Source organism: Anabrus simplex, chromosome 2, assembly GCF_040414725.1.
Source record: "Anabrus simplex isolate iqAnaSimp1 chromosome 2, ASM4041472v1, whole genome shotgun sequence".
Classification (NCBI taxonomy): domain Eukaryota; kingdom Metazoa; phylum Arthropoda; class Insecta; order Orthoptera; family Tettigoniidae; genus Anabrus; species Anabrus simplex.
This window is the reverse complement of record NC_090266.1, coordinates 402789469-402813188: the sequence shown is the minus strand read 5'-3', so window position 1 is coordinate 402813188 and position 23720 is coordinate 402789469.

Sequence of the window (23720 nt, the reverse complement as noted above, 5' to 3'; positions counted from 1 at the left end):
AAACACACTGAGGATGGAATATCAACTAAAATTATATTCATGATCTAAAATATTCGATAAAGTCTTTTGAATTATGTCACAATAAATTACTCAATTAGCTAAATTAGTGGGTAATTGTTTAAATGATCAGAAAAATGGTAAAACGAATCTATTATCGTATTTTTGCTTCCCTATTGTTTCTCAATATGATGGAATAGTGAAATAATTCAAATGGAAATGAATTTTTAACTAAACTTGAATGGTGAACCGACACTTAGTGTTATGAATAACGAACTGCAGTTATAACTAGTTCAAATGTGTGATATATGTTTTCAACAGGAGTTTCTAAAAGAGAAAGAGGAATTCTATACTCTCACGGCCAATTGAGGAGAGGATTATGTATGTTATTATAAAATTTGTTTCTGTGTCTTGCTTCTAAATACGCGTCATTTATGTTTGTATGAATAAGGAAATAAAATAGAAATTGAAAAGATCCACTTTGATAAAAAATACCCCTACCAATGTTACGTTCCTATCACAAGGTTAACTGTAATATGTCGTATCGCAGTACTCATGTTTACTTCTGAAACATAGTGCTCATGAAAGGAACAAATATTTTAAAAAATTTGCATCAATAAATAAATCAATCAATCAATCAATCAATTAGTCACCTCTGATCTGCATTTAGGGCAGTCGCCCAGGTGACAGATTCCATATCCGTTGTTTTTTTAAATGTTTGCAAAGAAATTGGAAAATTATTCAACATCTCCTTTGGAAAGTTATTTCCAATCACCAACTCCTCTTCCTATAAACGAACATTTGCCCATATTTGTCCTCTTGAATTACAGCTTTATCTTCATATTATCATCTTTCCTACTTTTAAAGATGCCAGTCACATTTCTTCGTTTACTGATGTCATTAGGGATGTTCTCCATTCCACAGTTCACGAGACCACAAGTGGTGTGGTCCAGCCATTTTTCCATGGAACAACAAATATCCGGTTGAACGAGGTATGAGGAGGAGTAAGAACATTTTTTCGTCGTTTTAGTCACTAAGCCAACTAATGATGTGATTTGAACTGCCGCTTCGTAGTACTAACAAGCGAGTGTCCTGACCTGAATGCCACTAATCAACTGCACTCGTGCCTCAACGGCTTCCTTATAATCACAGTCTTAATTGAGAATGAGATCTCCGTGAAAAGTACAACTAGCACAACATGTTGGTAAGAATGAATGTTGGCACAAACAGGAATGTTGCATAACAGGAAGGTAGGCGTTACGCAAATCTAGCACCAAATTAGGACGACTACTTTGCGCCAAGTTTTGGGAATGAATTGACATAAAGAACGTGATTATGTGGTATAAATAGGTGGGTCATTCACTAATCAAAAGCATAGGGATGAACAGGGAAATTATAATATTTATCGCTTAATTATTTTATGGTAAGAGACGTTGAGTTTCAAGATGTAATATATGTAGATAGTGCTGCACGGATGCGGATTTTCGCAAAATTAGTGCCTTGGCGGACGAAAACTGTATGGCAGTGTGGATAATTTTGGTGATAATTTCCAAATAATCATGTTTATTGATTTTCACTCAGGTATACTCAAGTGTATCTCGACAAGTCAGTCATTCCTATATTCCAGACAGTTATTTTTGCTTGTGATGAGGTAACCCTTAGAGATTGGTATAGGGTAATAGTGATATATAAAGATCCTTAAGTCCACGAAGCCGTTAATCTGATACAGGCCTAACTAGTTTCCGCCCGCAGCTAGTGAAAGGAAGGAAGAAATATTCAGAAAGAGATCCACTAAATATTTCGCTTGTTGTCGTAAGAGGAAATCCCTCATAAACCTGTCATTGGAGGGGGAATTGTGCCAATAATCAGGTATATTGTACTGTGTTAACCAGATAACTTCATTGCAGTACCTCGGGCGTAATGTAGTTAAACAGTTGCAACATATGCGGAGTACAATTCGCGGATGCGGGTGCGGGTGCGCGTGCAGATGACGGAAGTGCGAATTCGAGATAAACACGAAAAAAAGGGGGAAAAACATGCAGCCTTGCCTCACTCCCTTCTATACTGCTATACTTTTTTTAAACTGCAGACTGATTTATATACAGATTTTAGATAATTCTTCGTTCTCAATGTCTGATCCCGATCATCTTCAGAATCTCAAATAGCTTGGTCCAATCAACGTTATCAAATGCTTTTTCTAGATCTACGAACGCCATGTACGTGGGCTTGTTCTTCTTACTTTGATCCTCTATGATCAGACGTATAGTCAGGATTGCTTCACATGTTCCTACATTTCTTCTAATGCTAAATTGATCTTCTGCCAACTCAGTTTCAACTTCTCTTTCTATTTTACTGTAAATAACACATGTTAACATTTTGCGGGCATGCTATAATAAACTAATGGTGCGGTGGGTTTCAAACTTGTCAGCACCGGATTTCTTGGGAATAGGTATAACAACATTCTGCCGAAAATCGGATCGCATTTCGCCTGTATCATACATCTTACACACTACATGGAATAACCTCGCAATGCTGGTTTTCTTAAGGAAATCAGTAATTCAGAGGGTATTTCATCAATTCTAGGTGCCTTGTTGCTATTTTGGTCTATCAATGCTCTGTCAATTTCTTATCTCACAATTGGGTCTCCCATTTCATCAGTATCAACAGACTCTTCTTATACCGGAATCATATAATCTATTTCTTTACCTGGATAGAACTGTTGGATATGTTCCTGCAAACTTTCTGCTTGTCTTCTTTTCCTAGGAGTGATTTTACATCAGATCTCTTTATATTCATACACCTAGCTTTTCTTTCCTCTATGCAGTATGGCGCCTACCTTTCCTAGGGCCATACAACCTTCAACAACCTTTCACTTCCCTTTCAGCCATTCTTCCTTAGCACTCCTGCAGTTTCTATCCAGTTCATTCTTTAATCGCCCGTATTCTTTCCTGCCCTCCTGAGTTTATGCATTCTTGTACTTTTGTCGTTCATAAATCAGGTCAAGTATCCCTGAGTTATCTTACTTGACCTTTCCTTTCTTCCTAACCTCTCTTCAGCAGCACTACCGACCTCATACTTCAGGACAGTCCATTCTTCATCTATTGTGTTTCCTTCAGCCTTTCCATTTAGTCCTTGTGCAAAAAGTTCCTTGAAACAATCCCTCATATTCTTTTCTTTCACCTTGTCGACATCCCATCGCCTTCCACTCATTCCTCTATTCACTGTTTTCAATTTCAGATTGCACTTCATGGCCAACAAGTTGTGGTCAGAGTCTACGCCCGTTCATGGGAAAGTCTTGCAATCCAACACATTGTTTCTGAATCTTTGATTAATCATAATGAAGTCTATTTGATTCCTTCCAGTGTCTCCAGGTCTCATCCGCGTATACTGCCGTCGTTTGTGTTGCTTTAACCAAGTATTAGCAAGAAATATGGTCGGTGCAGAATTCAACAGGCTGAATTCTTCTTTAATTCACTTATCCCAATCAAAATTCTCCTACTATATTACCTTCTCTTTCTTGGCCTACCGCTACATTCCTATCTCCCATCACAATTAGATTCTCGTCACATATTATATATTGCATTAAATTCTCTATCTGTTTGTGTATTATTTAGATTTTCCATCATCTGCTGAACTATTAGGAATACAAACCTGTAGTACTATGGTGGACATTGGCTTGGTGTCTATCTTGACAACAATAATCCATTTCACTATGCTGGTCGTAGTAGCTTAACCGCTGCCCTACTTTCTTATTCATTATTGAACCAGCTCCTGAATTTCCCCTGTTTGATTTTGTTTTGATAATTCTGCAGTCACCTGACCTCTTCTTGCCAACGTACTACACTTATACTAACTACATCTAACTTTAGTCTATCCGTCTCACTTTTTGGGACTATCTATCCCACCAAAACGATCCATACTTCTAACATTCCACGCTCCGACTCGCAGAATGTCAGTATCCATTTCCCTAATGATTGCGCCCTCTCTTGTAGTCTCCAGCCGGATATCAGAATGGGGGATTATTTTACCTCGACAATATTTTACCCGGGAGGAAGCCATCATCAGTACATCATTCATACAGAGAGTTACATGGCCTCGGGAGTCAGTTGCGGCTGTAGTTTCTCGTTTTCTCAGCCACGTAGCAGTATCAACAGAGCTAAGCCATGTGGCCATTGATGCTTTCACGGCCCGTAATTATAGACATGATATAGGCTTTTGGGCTTATGCCGTGTCAAGGAAGAAGGTGAAATCTCAACTGTTCACGAGAAAGGCTTCTCACGGAATGAGGTTTGAATTTACACGGTATAATATAAGTGGAAATATCTTACATTGCAATGGATACCCTTCTATATCAATATAAATTTTCGCTCCGAAAGCGCTATACAATTATACACAACGAACGGAGAATAACACAAAGTTAATTATAGTCCATCGATGGTGCAGTGATGCTGTTGTTCATCTACTCTCTCAGTCATTCCATCTCAACTTTAAATCCTTGTATCATCTGGCAGACGACTCTCATCCAGTTCAATGAGTAGTGGCCATTCAAATGAAATCAAAACAAAAACAATGGTTAAAGATTATCGTCAATGAATACAGTTATACACTGACTGACAGAGCAAATGCAACACCAAGAAGGAGTGGTCAGAACTTTATGCCAACTGCAGGGTAGACTGACGTCACTGAGGTATGCTCATGATGTGAAATGCGCCGCTGTGCTGTGCACGTAGCGAACGATAAATGGGACACGGCGTTGGCGAATGGCCCACTTCGTACCGTGATTTCTCAGCCGACAGTCATTGCAGAACTTGTTGTCGTGTGCCACAGGACACGTGTATAGCTAAGAATGCCAGGCCGCCGTCAACGGAGGCATTTCCAGCAGACAGACGACTTTACGAGGGGTATGGTGATCAGGCTGAGAAGGGCAGGTTGGTCGCTTCGTCAAATCGCAGTCGATACCCATAGGGATGTGTCCACGGTGCAGCGCCTGTGGCGAAGATGGTTGGCGCAGGGACATGTGGCACGTGCGAGGGGTCGAGGCGCAGCCCGAGTGACGTCAGCACGCGAGGATCGGCGCATCCGCCGCCAAGCGGTGGCAGCCCCGCACGCCACGTCAACCGCCATTCTTCAGCATATGCAAAACACCCTGGCTGTTCCAATATCGACCAGAACAATTTCCCGTCGATTGGTTGAAGGAGGCCTGCACTCCCGGCGTCCGCTCAGAAGACTACCATTGACTCCACAGCATAGACGTGCACGCCTGGCATGGTGCCGGGCTAGAGCGACTTGGATGAGGGAATGGCGGAACGTCGTGTTCTCCGATGAGTCACGCTTCTGTTCTGTCAGTGATAGTCACCGCAGACGAGTGTGGCGTCGGCGTGGAGAAAGGTCAAATCCGGCAGTAACTGTGGAGCGCCCTACCGCTAGACAACGCGGCATCATGGTTTGGGGCGCTATTGCGTATGATTCCACGTCACCTCTAGTGCGTATTCAAGGCACGTTAAATGCCCACCGCTACGTGCAGCATGTGCTGCGGCCGGTGGCACTCCCGTACCTTCATGGGCTGCCCAATGCTCTGTTTCAGCAGGATAATGCCCGCCCACACACTGCTCGCATCTCCCAACAGGCTCTACGAGGTGTACAGATGCTTCCGTGGCCAGCGTACTCTCCGGATCTCTCACCAATCGAACACGTGTGGGATCTCATTGGACGCCGTTTGCAAACTCTGCCCCAGCCTCGTACGGACGACCAACTCTGGCAAATGGTTGACAGAGAATGGAGAACCATCCCTTAGGACACCATCCGCACTCTTATTGACTCTGTACCTCGACGTGTTTCTGCGTGCATCGCCGCTCGCGGTGGTCCTACATCCTACTGAGTCGATGCCGTGCGCATTGCGTAACCTGCATATCGGTTTGAAATAAACATCAATTACTCGTCCGTGCCGTCTCTGTTTTTCCCCAACTTTCATCCCTTTCGAACCACTCCTTCTTGGTGTTGCATTTGCTCAGTCAGTCAGTGTATATAGCGCATTTATATAACTATATATGAATTATATTTAAGCAAATAAGCTGGAAGATGTTACCCTTCTGAAGACTTGCATGTACCTAGGAACTAATGCTCGAAGCCAGTGTAGACAGCTACACTCCTCTTCAATGCGCTCAGCAACTGAGTACCATGGTTTACCAACAACGATTTTCTAAATGTCGTTTTAAAATTTGGAATGGGATCTGATGAAATTCTTGAACTAATTTATTGTATAGGGTTACACATAACACCCTATGCTATTTCTGAGTTTTCTTCGACCTACATCACGGCATATCGCGATGATAAGGTGACCTTATAGGTATGCATGGTGTTCCGATATCCCCGTAAATGATTATTTGGATTACTCTTCATATATATCAGAAGATCATATACGTATAAGTCGATTACTATTTGGATAGAAATGAAAAGTGGTTTACAGTGAGTGTAAGAGGGAATGCGGGCAATGGTGTGATTACTTCCTTTTACAACTTTAAAATATCATCTACGTGCGAACATTTGCCAAAAAGTATCAGACCATACCCAAAAAATACTGTGAGAAAATGCAAAATATGCCGAACGCATAATTATATGTTTTAGCTACTACAAACTTCATATGACTGAGTATGTACACTACTCGAGACAACCTGGTACAAATGTGGTTAATGTGGTATTCCAATGTCAGCTTTGAGTCAAGATGTAATCCAAGAAGTTGTACGGACATACTTCAATTCATTCCCTTGATTTTTTAGGTTACAAATTACGTGTTGAGTCTTCTCTTGATTAATGAGAAAACAATTCATTTTAAACCATGATTTAGCTTTCTGCAATGCGTGTTCGCTCATCAACAATAATTCATCAATATATTTACATGAGCTCAGAAAAGTAGAGTCATCTGCATAGGATAGTTTTTTATCCTTTCTCATCTACGTCATTTTTCATGATCAGAAAGATAAAAAGACCAAGGACGGAGTCCTGAGGACCCCCTATTTCACCTGCGATTCTTTTGAGGATACCCCATTTATCTCCACACACACTGGACTCGACCAGAAATATGAGATCAACAATATTGAGTTCATTTCCAGAACTGCCATAATATGCTAATTTTTCAAGTAGAATATCATGCAGTACACAATCAAAGGCCGTACTAAGTTTACACACGGAATCATTTCCTAATTTTCTTCCTCATAATTATTCATTACATATCTAATAATATCATTACAGTGCATTTATTGTAGATTTTTTGGCACAAAGCCATTCTGAGATTTTGACAAATGTGTATTGGTCGCAAAGTATTCATAAATTTGTACTACCATCACATATTAAAAAATGCTGAGAGAGTCGGAACAACAGAGACTGAACAATAACCGCTACATTCTGAACTATCTCCGTTTCTTCTACACTGGAAGTATCCTAGAAATTGTTAATTGCTCTGGAAAGTAACCAGTCTGAAGACATTCATTTATGATGTTTGTTAGAGAAATAGAGATAAAACTAATGAGCAATTTTAAAACGTTGTTGGAAAAACCATAGCGATCGAAGGTTTCATACTATTAAGGACATTTTCCACTTCTTCATAGTTAATCAATCTCCATTTAAAACGTAAGATGTATGTGGTCAGTTTGAAATTTAACCATGCCAGATTTTCCATAGCCATACTACTCGGTTGTTAACATTTAGAACAGATCCCTTCGACTGACTGGATGAAGTAACTATTAAACAGAATTGGGTCATTAATAACAAGAGGTTTTGTGTTAGAAGATGTGATACCCTTAATTTCTGTCCAAGCCGCCTTATACGAATTCTTAGTAATTTGTATAAAATTAATATTTGCAAAAATGTTAGCTTCTCTAAGAGCCACTTTACATTACTTTGTTACACGTATGAAAACATATGCCCTTTTGGAGCTTAACATGTTCTGGGTAGTATATACAGTACCAAAATAATTCTTTTTAAAAAATTTCATGCTCAGCGGTAAACAATTTTACCTGATACTTAGTTTCCTGGCCTCCATGGCTCAGACGGCAGCGCGTCGGCCTCTCACCGCTGGGTTCCGGGTTTCAAATCCCAGTCACTCCATGTGAGATTTGTGCTGGACAAAGCGGAAACGGGACAGGTTTCTCTCCGAGCACTCCGGTTTTCCCTGTCAACTTTCATTCCAGCAACACTCTCCACTGTCATTTCACTTCATCTATCAGTCATTAATCATCGCCCAAGGGGAGTACGACAGGCTTCGACAGTCGGAATAATTTCTACCGCTAGATGGCGGCTTGATACATTCCATTCTTGACCCGGCTCAATGACTGGAAACAGGCTGTGGAGTTTAATTGTAAGCCATAACTTTCACTTGCCTTTGTTTCTACATAATTCTTAAAACGAAAATATCGTGAAAGTATGGTTGGGTGAACGTTTTCGCCTCCTACCAACCTAATTTTACAAAGATTGCCCCAGAGGAGTGCGACAGGCTTCAGCAGCCGGCAATCCGCGCCGCAAGATGGGGACTTCATTCGTTACATCCCTGACCCGGTCATTGACTGCAAAACAGGTTGTAGACGTTTTCATTTAGTTTTCTGGTGATCAGTGTGTTTCTCAGTCCATATACGTGGAAATGATAGTTAAACGCTTCAATAATGACACTGGAACGCATATTAAAACATTACAGAGCTGAATATTGTTCCTTTATTTTTACAATTTTCTTTACGTCGCACCGACACGGATAGGTCTTATAGCGACGATATGGTAGGGAAGGCCTGGTAATGGGAAGGTAGCGGCCATGGTCTTAATTTATGTACAGCCCCAGCATTTTGCCTGGTATAAAAATTTGAAACGACGGAAAACCATCTTCAGAGCTGCCGACAGTGGAGTTCGAACCTACTACCTCACGGATGCAATCTCACAGCTGCGCGCTCCTAACCGCACAACCAACTCATCAGGTATATTGTTCTTTAGTCCGGTTATCTGAAGACACGTGCACTAAGTAACTCTTAAGTAACTTGATATTCTGTTGTATCATTTTTATAATGATTATTAAAACCAGTGAGTTTGGATTTTACATTACTTTACCAGATTGAAGTAAATGAAATACTTCCCCCAGCTTGATCAGAGAGATAAGGAATAACTACTCTTATTTGAAAATATTGTGGGCTAAAATCAGTGAAGGTATTATCTAAGCAGGACTGGTCACGTGTTGGAGTGATATCATCCATAAATATCTTAAAATATTTCAACCGCGCTAATTTATCTATATGAAAAACTAGGATCTAAATTAAGGTCTCCACGAATTATTACTTTTATTTTATGAGAAGATATTATTACCTTTTCAAGTAAGGCTCGCGTATGTTCAAGAAGTATTTATACTGCCGGAAGGGGAACAGAAAAAGGCTATCGGGACTAGGTTAAATTCAGTAACCAAAATAGCTATAGGTTCACAATGAGATTCAACAGAAAGCCGAAACAAATCAATAACTACATATACCAAGTCACAGGATGGAAATACAGCACAACATCCAGCACGATATGTTCGACAAAATTCGTCGTCAGCGAATTTAAAACCATTAAGGTGAATAAACTTCACCTCTCTCTTATCCAACCAGTGTTCAGCGATGCTCGTCATGGACATGGACTAAGCAACAGAAGACTAAATTTTGAATATCTCTTTTTCATAACCGGTACGGTAAAAGTGTATAAAACACAAATGATCGTAAATAGTGAGAATGTTCCTAACAGCTTTACAAACATACTATCCTGAATTTAAATTGAAAAATAAGAAAATTAATATTCATTAAATAAAATACACAATCGTCGGACCTTGTACTCACACTTAGTTCTTACCTGCTTACTTACACATACGTTGTTTGAAGGGCGCCAGCTACAACTCAGTGCAGCAATAAGAGAATGAGATTCCTGAATATCTCTAGGGTGTGGGGTAATAAGCTTACTTGTGACAACATACCATATAAGTTCTGGGAAAAGGAGATTGGCGTTCGATTCTCCATTAAATTTAAGGTTAAGAAATTTTACTGTGTAAATAAAACGATGAAATAATTGGATAGAACAAAATATATTCTTGAAATAATTTCAATAAAAATAGTGAGAACTGCTGCGATTAAAACAGATGAGACTATAAAATTATGACATTGCAACTGAAAGAATCTAGGCATGAATTTGAATCCTTCTTGACCGGACATTAAACAATTATACACGAAATTTATCCCTCACTGGTTCACTTGACTGTACCTTCAACACTTTGAGTGTAATTACGACGTATTCCTTTGATCTGGTGTTTACTGTAGATGTATCAAGCCTAATTTGGTGATGTAACATTTTTGTTTCATTGACGACTGGGTATCCATGTGATGACTTGTTGTAAAGTCTATCCTTCTATGACTTCGTGGTAAGCCTTCCCGTCTGTATCTTCAACTAAGAGACCGACCAGCTGTAGCCTCACTCTCTCAACGACCAATGATTAATGACCGACTGAGGCCTCTCCATCTCGTTCAGTTTAATGACCAACTGTGGCCTCTCCTTCAAGTAGAATAATGACTGACGCTACAATATGCAGCCACCTTATATATACTTTAGTTGACACACCTACGCAATCTCCAGAAATAACTATGATCTACTCCCACGTCGCGACAAATGTTACATGGAATGGTGAAACCGCCGGCGGCACCCTAGGTATTTTGAAGAAAGTGAGCTCACCGCTAAATACGCACGATGGCGTAGCAATGACTCGGCAATAGCTCCAGCAGTATTTCGCAATATTACAGTATCAGAAGTTATTGCACACACTACATCCACATCGTATATACAGCAACTCATACTGTACATGTTTTTAGTGTTAATCTACACACACGTATATACGTAACAATTTGACTACAATCACGCAAGCGACAAGCATTGCATAATTGAATTGAATAATAATACAATAATAGTAAGCTCACAGGTAAAATAATAATACTGACATAATAATAATAATAATAATAATAATAATAATAATAATAATAATAATAATAATAATAATAATAATAATAATAATAATACAGATATCATCTTGTAACGGGATTTGAACCGCTACAATAGTATCCTGTAAAACTCTTGTTGTGTTGTATTTTTCGATAGGACTGCTAATAACATAAATGTTCGAGAATTAAATATTAGGGCTTCCCCTAAACTACCATTTAACCAAGCGTGAATAAAGTTATTTATAACCTAGATTGTAGTACACTAGACTCTCGGCTCTCTGGCTTAATATAGCGGAAGGTCAAGCCCGATAACAAAATAACCGGATAGGCTGGAGTTCTACCGTATAAATACTCTCTTACGACCGCCTTAAAATGCATTTTTTTATATTAAAATCGAATTTTATAAATATTTTCTGACTTCTTACGTAGTACATGTTAGTTACAGTGTAAGTGTTTGTTATGTTCGCACGTACTGTACTGCACGTAGTTACTCATACATAGTCACTAAACCTTTATTCTTTTATCACCCATTTCGCAATCTTTAATTAAAACACAACAGAGCGCACAAAACCACAATTCATCAAGGTACGCACTTTGCACATCCGATAAACAACTGCTGAAACAAATAACACAGAGTTGCCAAGAGACCTGATTTCTACGTGTGTTCATTGTTGTCTTTGAGGGCTGAAAGTGGGCTTCTATGTCTTGTTAGTTCATGAGATTTCTTCCAATTATTTATTCAAATCATACGTGTTAACAAAGGAGTACTATACCTCATAATAGTGACTCCACATGTACCAGAAACACAAGTTACACATAAAACATCCTGACAGACCACATAGGATTCTAGCAGAAGCCCGCTTTGGAAAGGTATTGTACGATGATAGAGATGTTGATTCTCATAGGGAACTTGAAATATTTGTTCCGAATGAGTAAATTTGTAATACCAATATAGTTGGTATTATAAGGTATTGTACTGTATTGCAGTGCTAAGTAGGCCGGATAGTCACGAACCGAATAGCTGAGAGTCTACTGTACCTTATTTCCCAACTTTACATACCGATTTTCTTTAATTTTGTTTAGCGATTTTCTTGTAATACGCGTAGATCCAGACATACAAAGAGAGAGACAGAGGTGACGGAGAATTGGGAACATGCATGATCCGGGGTTTTAATTAAAAATATGCTAATCTGATTCAAAATTTCATGCAGAATTCAAAAATGTGATCAGAATGTACAAATAATAACTCCAAACATGATAAAATTCTAAATCAATGTAGGGAACTGTCACGTGACGCAAGCACGCGATCTCATTGGTCTGACGTCATCGTACAGGTTGACCGAATTAGCAGACGAAATAACATAGTGTGCTGTGAGAAGCAGGATACACTTCGCGTATTTCTACTTTATGTTAGTGTCTGGTATGGTTAAATTCGAGGTCTATACATTGGATAATAATCTGAGTGGTATATTTTAGACTTAAAATGAATCCTGCGCAGACAGTGAGGCAAAAAACTTGGAAATGGTGTAGAGTTCCGATGTGCAATAGCACATCGCATACCATCCCAAACAAATTGTTTATAAATGTTCCAAAGACGACAAAACTAGGGAGAAACGGATTTTGTCGAGCCGGAGAAATGCTGGTGATATATCGGAAAAGTCTACAGTTTATTTTTTTTTTAAGATTTTAACGTAAGATGAATTTGTTTGAATTTTCAATCACTTTTACATGTCAGCTGTTCTAGTGGTAAAACTTTAAATTTTAATGTATGATAGTTTATTTAAATGCTTCAATTACATCTTGGAATATGAAAGTAATAAACAGTGCATTAATTAATGCTGATTATTAAAGTATTCTCCAAACTTAACCTATGTTTTGGGTGATTCATGTCAAGATAATAAATCAAAGGGGTTATGAACCATTTTAACAGCTCTAAATCTACCAATTTATCTTGGCATGCGACAGTTATTTATGTCTTTATTGAAGAGCTTAATTTGTAAAGAAATTTAGGCTGTATCTAAATACTCTATAATATAACGAAGAATAGGCGTGTACATCATGAAAGGAAACAACATGAATTTAACAAATGTACAACTCTACACAAAAACAATGCTTGTCTGTTGGGGTCTTATAAGTTAACAATGTTCAGTTATAATAATTATCATAATATTAATGAAATAAATAACATAATTCCACACAGGTGAAAATAGTGATGTTGGTATTTAAAATATTATCGAACTTAGCCTAAGTTTTAGGTTATACAAGCCAAGTCAATAAGCTGAAGGGTAAAAATACCGGGCGAGTTGGCCGTGCGGTTAGGAGCGCGCAGCTGTGAGCTCGCATCCGGGAGATAGTGGGTATCGAACCCCACTGCCGGCAGCCCTGAAGATGGTTTACCGTGGTTTCCCATTTTCACACCAGGCAAATGCTGAGGCTGTACGTAAGGCCACAGCCGCTTCGTGCCCATTTCTAGGCCTTTCCTGTCCCATCGTCGCCATAAGACCTATATGTGACGGTGTGACGTAAAGCAAACAGAAAAAAAGTAAAATTCACAGCACCAAAAGACATTCCTGCATTGAACGACTAAAATGTCACCAGGACACTTTTCTTGCCTGATATGCTCAGCTTGTTAAAAGCCAAATGTAATTAATGTTATTGGCTTTACGCCCCGCTAACTACTTCTACGGTTTTCGGAGACGCCATTGTGCAGGAATTTAGTCCTGCAGGAGTTCTTTTACGTGTCAGTAAATCTACCGACACGAGGCTGACGTATTTGAGCACCTTCAACTACCACCGGACTGAACTAGGATCGAACCTGCCAAGTTGGGGTCAGAAGGCCAGCACCTCAACCGTCTGAACCACTCAGCCCGACTTGTGAAAACTAGATGAAGTCATATCTATCTTTATCATGTTTAACTTTTTCCCTCCACAAAGATATTTAATGTTTCTCTTTCATGGGCCTCGGAAGTGGGTAGGCCAGTTATCCCAACCATAAATATATATATTTTTTTGGGAATGATAGATTATAGCCCTATAGTACTATGATCTTTCTTTATTTCTTTCTTAATCAGTTTATCATTCAGGGTTGGTTTTCTCTCGGACTCCGCGAGAGATTTCACCGCTACCGCTTCGAGGGCAGTGTCCTGGAACGTGAGACTTTGGGTATGGTGATGCAACTGGTGAGGAGGGCCATTACCTCACCCAGGCGGCCTCACCTGCTATGCTCAACAGGGGCCTTGTTGGAGGATGGGAGGATAGACAAGGAAGAGGGAAGGAAACGGCCGTGGCCTTAGGTGCCTGGAGGAGAAGTGGGAAAATACGAAAAACCACTTCGAGGATGGCTGAGGTGGGATTCGAAACCCCTCTACTCAGTTGACTTCCTGAGGCTGAGTAGACCCCGTTCCAGCCGTCGTACTATTTGTTTTCTACTTTCATGGCAGAGCCGGGAATCGAAACCGGGCCTCCGGGAGTGGCACACATTAACCACTACACCACAGAGGCGGACTAGTACTATAATGCTACCCATATGTTTATGTTAGTGCTGAAATCCGATTTCTTACTTTACTAATGCTGAAAGCCCGAAAATATAATGTTATTCTTTAATATGAGAATCAGTCTAGTCTAGAAGGAAATGTTGAAAGTGATGTGATATCTATCCAGGTTCGTTGTTATCCTAATACTATGGGTTACAGTACATTGCACGTATATAACAGACGCCACTTACAAACTTGCTTTTTATCTGCGAATCTGCGGCCACAAAAGATACTATTTTTCAAGAATGATGACATCTACACATGGTAGATTGTCTAACTGTGCTGTTTTGAACCTTTCTTCTGTCATTTCGAAGTTATTCGCGATCATGAATAATAAACAATCGGCTTTCAGCAACGGCTGATGCACAACGGCTGGTAGAGCTGCATGCGGTACTGGATCGTGACGTCACAGCGCGCCGCTTACGTCAGAGGCCGTTTCACTCGCCTTGCGGAAAGGCACTTTTAAATATTTTTTTAATGGTAGAAAACAAGGCAACTTACCACAATGCAATACGTTTACGTACTATTTCATTGGTGTACTTTTCAAAAAAAAAATCTTTGAAAATTATGCATGTTCCCTATTGATCGTATTTTCTTCTTACTGTGAGCGCGACTGATACTGAAATTCCATTCCTTGTTAATTCTGAGCATTGTACAGACAAAACTCTTATTTTGTATACAGTGTGTCCGTAAAATATGTTCCGCTATTTATAGAGGTGCAGCACGCAACAAACGGAGGAAGAAAGGACCTTGAAACGTAGAAAACTCTTATTTTGTATACAGTGTGTCTGTAAAAAATGTTCCGCTATTTATAGAGGGTGCAGCACGCAACAAAATGAGGAAGAAAGGACCTTGAAACGTAGATCGCGAAACCAATAATTATCTTCGGAGTTGTAGTTCGCTACCAGTGATCACCATGTCGTTGATCTACTCTACACAACATGTGTTCGATTTGACCGCGGTCCATTGTATTGCAGCCTTCAACCCTACATTGCATGGAATCACGCATTCATTAAAACACCCCTGCCTGTTGCCGAATTGCAACACAGGCACTGAATGCGGGTTCGTGGTGCATATGATCTCGTTTGTGGAAGGCGCAGGAATAGTGTACTAAACAGCTTTACAAATGGTATGCAGCGTGTTGGATGTTTGTCAGCATACCGATTACGTGCCCGTCAGTTGCTTCCATTTGCTTGCCCAGTAACAGAAGATCATATCGGCCATTTCCCGTGTTGAACAATTGGCCTCCATTACGTGCTGTAAACCCAGAGAAGGGAGACAAGAAAAAATTTACAGTACTGCAGTGTCACAACAAAACATGCGCCATTTGAGCACTTCCGGAAAACTGACGAAACTAACCTACTTGACTGCGAGAGCAATACGGCCTGCAGTACTCAGTGGAATACTGTACGTTGACTAGTGTGATTCGTTATTGCTTGACACAGTCAAAATCAACATACAGGATGCGTGATGTACTGCAGTAATCATCTACGTACAATGGTTTCGCATGTGTTTCGTGACAAAGTGTTAGGTGTGCAAGATATGCTCCTCCTACGTAATGAAACCATACCACAACACACTAGTAGGTCTATAACCAATGTCTATGTAGGAACTTATTTCGGTTCTATTGCATACGACCCTCCATAAAATATTGGAACATCGTTATGATTGATGGTAACTGCCCATAACTCCACAGGTATGACGTTTGCGACTGATATTTATAGGACCTATTTTCTTTCGTTTGGTGCATGCTACCTCATCTGTAAATATTGAAAGCTTTACAAGGACGCTCTGTGTATAAATGAATTCATTATTTGCGATATATAACACTGGGTATGACAAGAGAGTTTTCTTCCATGGAAATGTGTTTAGAATAGAGTTAACTTGTAAAAATGACGTGTACATAATTTTTTTTCTGAATATTACTTTCTTCTTCCTAATCTGCTTACCCTCCAGGGTTGGCTTTTCCCTCGGACTCAGCGAGGGATTCCACCTCTACCGCCTCAAGGGCAGTGTCCTGGAGCTTCAGACTCTGGGTCGGGAGATACATCTGGGGAGGATGACCAGTGCCTCGCCCAGGCGCCCTCACCTGCTATGCTGAACATGGGCCTTGGTGGGGGATGGGATGTTTGGAATGGAGAGACAAGGAAGAGGGAAGGAAGCGGCCGTGGCCTTAAGCTAGGTACCATCCCGGCATTTGCCTGGAGGAGAAGTGGGAAACCACGGAGACCCACTTCCAAGATGGCTGAGGTGGGAAACGAACCCACCTATACTCAGTTGACCTCCTGAGGCTGAGTGGACCCCGTTCCAGCCCTCGTACCACTTTCCAGATTTCGGGGCAGAGCCGGGAATCGAACTCAGGCCTCCGGGGGCGGCAGCTAATCACACTAACCACTACACCACAGAGGCGGACATATTACTTTCTTACTCTGGGAATCTTATTTCTCACACAGGGTTACTGAAACCGAGCTCAGTGATAAGGAACATATTGTCCTTGATGTCCAAATATCAAGTTGACATTCAATGCACAAGTCAAATTGAAGTGCAATATATTTCTTACTGATATTTGTTTCAGTCACACTCTACATCTTCTTTATTAATGAAGAATGTCCAAACACAAACTTTACTGAGTTCTGATCTCTCCTATATATTGTTGTCTCACAACACGCTGCGTAATTTCCAAGTTTTATCGTAATAATTTGGTCAAAATGAACCTCATCAAGGCACTCTCCACATACAGACTACACCGACACTGAAAACTCCCCAATCTTACTTATACATAGCGTACCTGCCTCTTACCCGAATGACACGGATTCGATTCCTGGCCAGCTCAGGGACATTTGCTAGGTTCTGAGGGCTCGTTTGAGGTCCACTCAGCCTACGTGATTAAAATTGAGGAGCTATCTGACTGTGAGATGGCGGCCCCGGTCTGGGAAGCCAAGAATAACGGCCGGGAGGATTTGTTGTGCTGACCACGCGTTACATCATAATCTGCAGGCATTCGGGCTGAGCAGTGGTCGGTTGGTAGGCCATGGCCCTTCGGATCTGTTGCTGCATGGAGTTTGGTTTTGGTGTAGGAGAATGGTTTTATAAATAGTTTTTTCCCCCAACGATTTTACTTTAAATAAGTGCGTGTGAACTACGTCGTATACAAGTCGCGAACAATTTCGAAAATTAAATGTTCTCGTTTTATTGAAATCAGAATACTTAATTGTATTTCTATATCCTTAAACTACCATGGATAAAGTCACAATTCCAATCATAGAATTGCTACTCCTTAACCAAACGTTCTAGTTAATTATCACAAGTAGATTCTAAACTATTAACTTGGTCACAACACGGCGCACACCTCTACACCTGCGAGAGTCTGTACACATTTATTAAGAGGGATTTGATGAATCTGTACAGAAATGTACTGCAACATATACACCTTGGGAACGTCCGGCTCCATGGCTAAATGGTTAGTGTGCTGGCCTTTGGTTGCAGGGGCCTCGGGTTCGATTCCCAGCAGGGTCGGCAATTTTAACCATAATTGGTTAATTTCGCTGGCACTGGGGCTGGGTGTATGTGTCGTCTTCATCATCATTTCATCCTCATAACGCGTCGCAGGTCGCCTACGGGTGTCAAATCAAAAGACCTGCATCTGGCGAGCCGAACTTCTCCTTGGACACTCCCGGCACAAAGCGCCATACGCCATTTCATTTTTTTTGTGTATGTACCTCGTATGTATGCATGCATGTTGAGTGCTCTGCAAGGAGGCTGGTTTTGACCTCAAAAGGTCCGCCATCAGCCGTGATAGTTGCCGAGGTGTCACTGAAGGGGCGTACTAGGGAAATGAAGAGTGAGACAGTTTCCCGTTGCTTTCGTCACCTTAGATATTTAAGTATAAATAAATACCTGTGACGGGAAGGACTTTAAAATCACGAGAATTTTCTTCGAAAACATACACTGTGCTGCACTGCCAAATATGACTTAAGGAACGTTTAATCTTTAAGAGTTTCATCTCCAAATTAGGCTTGGAGACTGAAAGTCGAAGCCCCTCTCTGCCTGCGGGTGCGTTAACTGATCTCTTAAGAACGGCCAACACTCAGGAAAGGCATATTAATCTTTTTAAAGTTCTCTTGCCTGTTCATTGGTATATCAGTTAAGATTATAATAGTTGTTCTAGAAGCAAATGGGTGTCTGAAGATTCTATCACTCTTAGGATCGAATTTGTTCGAGCATTCGTGCCTCTGTAATGGTATATGACCCGAAGCCTGCTCAATACTAGTACCATAATTATTTTTCACTTTTTACTTGATCAAGGATGGCGTAGATCTGGTAGGCCATTTCGCTTGGTATTTGTTGAGAAATCAAAAGACTAATCATATCCGCAAACAAGCTATACCACGATACAGTATATTAAAATCTTAATGTGAATATAAGTATTAATTTGGCTGTAAATATTTCAGTTTCCTTTTCGCGTTGTATTACACTATTGTTTAGGATACAGTTGTATTGTAATATCTGTGCCGTGTTAAATTTTCACTGAGACCATGCCGAATACTTGGAAATAAATTATAGCAATAATATGCTAAATACGAGGGTAGCTCGCAGAGGCTAATTGTTCCTCACTGTGTACGGGTAATCACAGGTTAGGACTAGAGCTCATATCTCAAGCAGAAGCCACTAGAGGCTTGCCTGCTCCATGTATTCATAACTGTAAATCATTTCTGTCTGCTTTGGTACAGATAGACAAAGGTTAAGTTACCCCCAGGCATGTCGTGTGTGTGTATTTTGCACCGTAATATCCCTTATTAGATGCACGCACAGGGTCCTCCTGACATGCACACCCATCTGCAAAGCTAAGGCTCAGAAGATTAAGGAACCTATTCCACCCAAAGTCAATTATATATCTTCTTAAGTTGCTGGAAAACACAAAACCAAACACGAAAGCATATACGGTGGGTATTACCATAAAGAGCAAATTCATTGACATTAAGACTCAAAATATATGCACTTAACGCTAGTTAATGTCAATGTAATAAAAACAGAGATATGTCATACATTTATATAGGATATCCTCCACCCCTTTGTTCCCATATATGATGATACATTTCTACTTACTAGTGACATTGTTGTCATCAAATGTACATGTATTTGATGTTTCTGCCGTGTAACATCATGGTGATGATGATAATTATCATGACGATGGTGAAGTTGATGGATTTAAATTTAAGGTTATTGTTCTTGTGGCTAATGTTTCGTCATTGTAAACCTGTCGCTGAAGCAAGATCAGAATGTAAGATGTCCCTGTGTTGCTGAGTTCGTTTATTCTGTTGGGTATTCACAGAATGTAAACCGCATAGGTGTCTACGGAATTTATTACGTCTACAGTTGATGAGTAGTCATTGTTGTAGCTTATCTGAAATAGTGGGGATTTCTTGCTTGAGAAATCTTTACACTCAGGGCGTAGAAAGTTCATCTGGTAACCATCATAGGTGTAGTACGAATACTCAGTGTCTGTAAGTAATTGTGGCAAGTTTTGGCAGGAGCAGTATTTCAGAATCATTTGTTAACCCTTCTCAAATTCATGGAGGATACGAGGCGTAACCATTGAAAGAGAGGGTATTATTCTCAAATCTCGACAGTACTAAAAGGTAATTTGTGGATACAAAAACAATTTTTCCCTAGAAAATTGGTGAATTTAAAATAATACAATTTTAAGCTTTTCTGAAGTTATTTTTAAATAGCAGCTAGTACAGGGATAAGACTATTGTATATAAATTGAAGATAGAGAAACCTGGCGGTTATGAGAGATATGAGTAACGAGGAGCTAGTTAGGCAAAGGTATTTGATCATGTGTTAAAAAGTTGCTTATATTTTGAGGAAAATGTGTAAGAAAAATATGGTATTGGATGTACAAAAAACAAAAGTGACACATGAGGAGAGACTAAGCCAAATGCTGATTGTGACAATTTCGCACAGTTGAAAAATTTAGCACATGACTAGTGTAGTTCTCATCTTTCATCCAGTAATGTAAAGGCAAAATTACTGAAGTCAAATAACTGTGATGGAAAATCCGCCATTTAGAGTTGTCGGAAAGAATTTTCATAAAACGAAGAAGAGATAAACAATAACTAAATGCTACAAACTGGAAAATACTGCTCAGACAAGGTCCAATGTTCATCGATATATCTTGTATGATAAGGAAAGCTAACCCATGAATATAACGAATATTTATCAGTCGACAGAAATTCATACATGTCAATTCTCAATTACTTTTTGTATCCATGTATATTATCACTTTCTTAGTCAATAATAAATGAAAAATTTCAAATTAAGCACAATATTATGCGTAAAAGGTCTATCTGAAGTGCTGTATATTCTTAGTAGGCATGTTGCTATAGTCTTATACTCTGTGACAGCGTCCTTCCATATTCTACTCTTCGAATTCACTTCACTTCCAGTTTCAGTCTGTAAATGTGCTGTGAAAATAACAGCGCAGCTCTGCATTACCTGGTACGTTTCTTTAATACCACTGTAGCATTTATTACAGGGTCCTCAAATCGTTATTCCTACATTATGCTACCCTGCTATTTAACTGAGTTGTCCTGTAGAAGTTCTATAAAACTGGGGTACTTAATTTAATTTAACTTCTCAAATATACTCTGTTCTTTAGTACGTGATCACTGAGAGAAAATCCCAGGTAATTATTTTAACTCTAAATAGGCGACATTGAAAATCTGCTACAGAAAGTTTTGATTACAGTACATTTTATATGAAGAGAGCAATAAATACAAAATACGTACCGTAATACGATGCATCTAATGAGTTCATGTATTATTTCCCTATGGCACATACACACATCTTATAAATAAAATTCTAGGGGTACCGTTGTCTCTAATGTCATTTGTTTCGCCAAATTTTGATATATTTATCCGTTTCGGGTTAATTCAAGATCGTATCAGTAGTGTTTAGATTTCGTGTCTGTTATTTGCTTTTTTCTTCTTCCACCGTCACGGGTAAATGGCTGAGTAGTAGATCCCGACCAAGCTTAATATTTAGAGTCTGCTCATCCAGGAGCAGGTATCGATATGCATACCATTTAAGAATCACTGAATAGACTGGGGGTTTATAAGAAGACTAGAAAGTTTTCTTCCATTTTCTCATACCCTGTTGAATATATCTAAAACGAACTTATGTTTAGGGGTTTCGACTTTATATCATTTAAAAATCGCTGTAAAATCTGGGGGTTTATACGAAGACCATAAGAGATTTTTCAACTTTGCTTCACACTATTGGTTATATCTCCACCAAATTTCATTTTTAGTGTCTACTCATCAATATCTGTACCATTTAAAAATCGCTGAATAGACGGGGGTTTTATACGAGGACCAGACGATATTTCTTTTCCATTTTCACTTACACTATTGAATATATCTCTACCAAACTTCATATTTGGAGTCTACTCTTTCAGGAGCAGGTTTCGATATGCAAATCATTGAAAAGTTACTCAATAGACTAGGGTTTTATATGAAGGCCAGAAGAGTTTTTTTTTTTTACTTCCACTTACCTATTTTATTACATCTCGACTAAACTTCGTATTTGCAATTTTATAATCCAGGAGCATACTTCAATAAGCATATTATTTAAAAATCACTAAATCTACTGGGAGTTTACAGAAAGAGCAGAAGAGTTTGTTAAATTTTCTCTTACACTATTGGTTATATCTCAGCCAAACTTCATACCTGGAGCCTTTTTATTATTATTTAAATGCTATTTGTTCGGGGCGTCGACCGATGTGGGTCTCTTGCCCTTACTGGCACCATATTGTATGAACCTGTGTGTAATTGGAATGGTGGTAGTGTGGAATGTTGTGTGTGAGGAAAGGAAGATTAGGAACGTCAAAAACACCCAGTCTCCAGGCCAAGGATATCAATCCTTACAATTAAAAATCCCTGAAACGGCCGGGAATCGAATCCGGGGCCACCGGGTGACAGGCGGAGGCGTGGCCCCCTACACCACGGGGGCGGATATGCTTAGATATGCATATCATTTTAAAATCACAGAACAGACAGGGAGTTTATAGGAAGACCAGAAGAGTTTTATCAATTTTCCCTTACACTATACGTACACTACATTTGAAACGCCCCTTCATTTGAAAACATTGTTGTACATAATTTCGTTTACTCTTCAAATGACGGGCTTCATATCCTTCGGCCAATGACGGACACCCTCGCAGACGTACAATTATTTGAAGGATCCATACGAGGAGAAAATCAGACGATGCACTATATTTTGCTCGGATGAAAAATTAACCCAACATAATGTAACTGAACACCGAGGAAATATGTGGCAGAACTTTTCCGTTTGGTGTCTATCTGTCTGTCTGTCTGTCTCTCTGTTTGTATGTCTGTCTGTCTATATGTTTATCTATCTCTCTTTATACTCCTAAAAATGGAAAACTGCTGTTTTTCTTTCAACCAAACTACTTATTTGGAATCTACTCAGTCAGGATTTTGTTATCAGATGGTATTCATAGGAAGAATTATCTCGAATGATTTCGTTCCTTAACATTAGGTCTACCAAAAGACTGCATATAACAAACGTTTAAGAATATGTTATTTCCGTTTCTTTATGCCATGTACGCATTTATCGTACGACGGATAATAACACAGATTATTACACAAAAAAGTGGATTTTTAGTCTAAGTATCGTGTGACATGTCGTGCATGTCACTTCAAGGTGGATAGTGCGAAAAACTAAAGAGCCATTTTACTCTTTTCGTTCGGGCAGATATAAAGTGACTTATCTTCAATGTCAGAGCACCACGCCAGTGGTCAGAGATACAAAATGCAAGCTGAGAACCATGGAGAATTGCGCACAACTTCGGATCAGGAACTGTAACGTACAATCAATTCTGAAATCGTCTTCACTCTCTATCAACTTTTTTCATACATACATACATACATACATACGTACATACATCATAATTATAGACCGTTATGTCTTTCAGCGTTCAGTCTGCACGCCTCTGTGAATTTACTAAACGTCACCACAATCCTCATTTGCAACTAGTGCTTTGGTCCCATTTAGTTCTATATCACTTATCATTAAATATTTATAAACTGTGTCTAACCATCGTCTTTTTGGTCTCCCTCTACTTCTCTTACCCTCCATAACAGAGTCCATAATTCTCCTAGGTAAACTATCCTCTTCT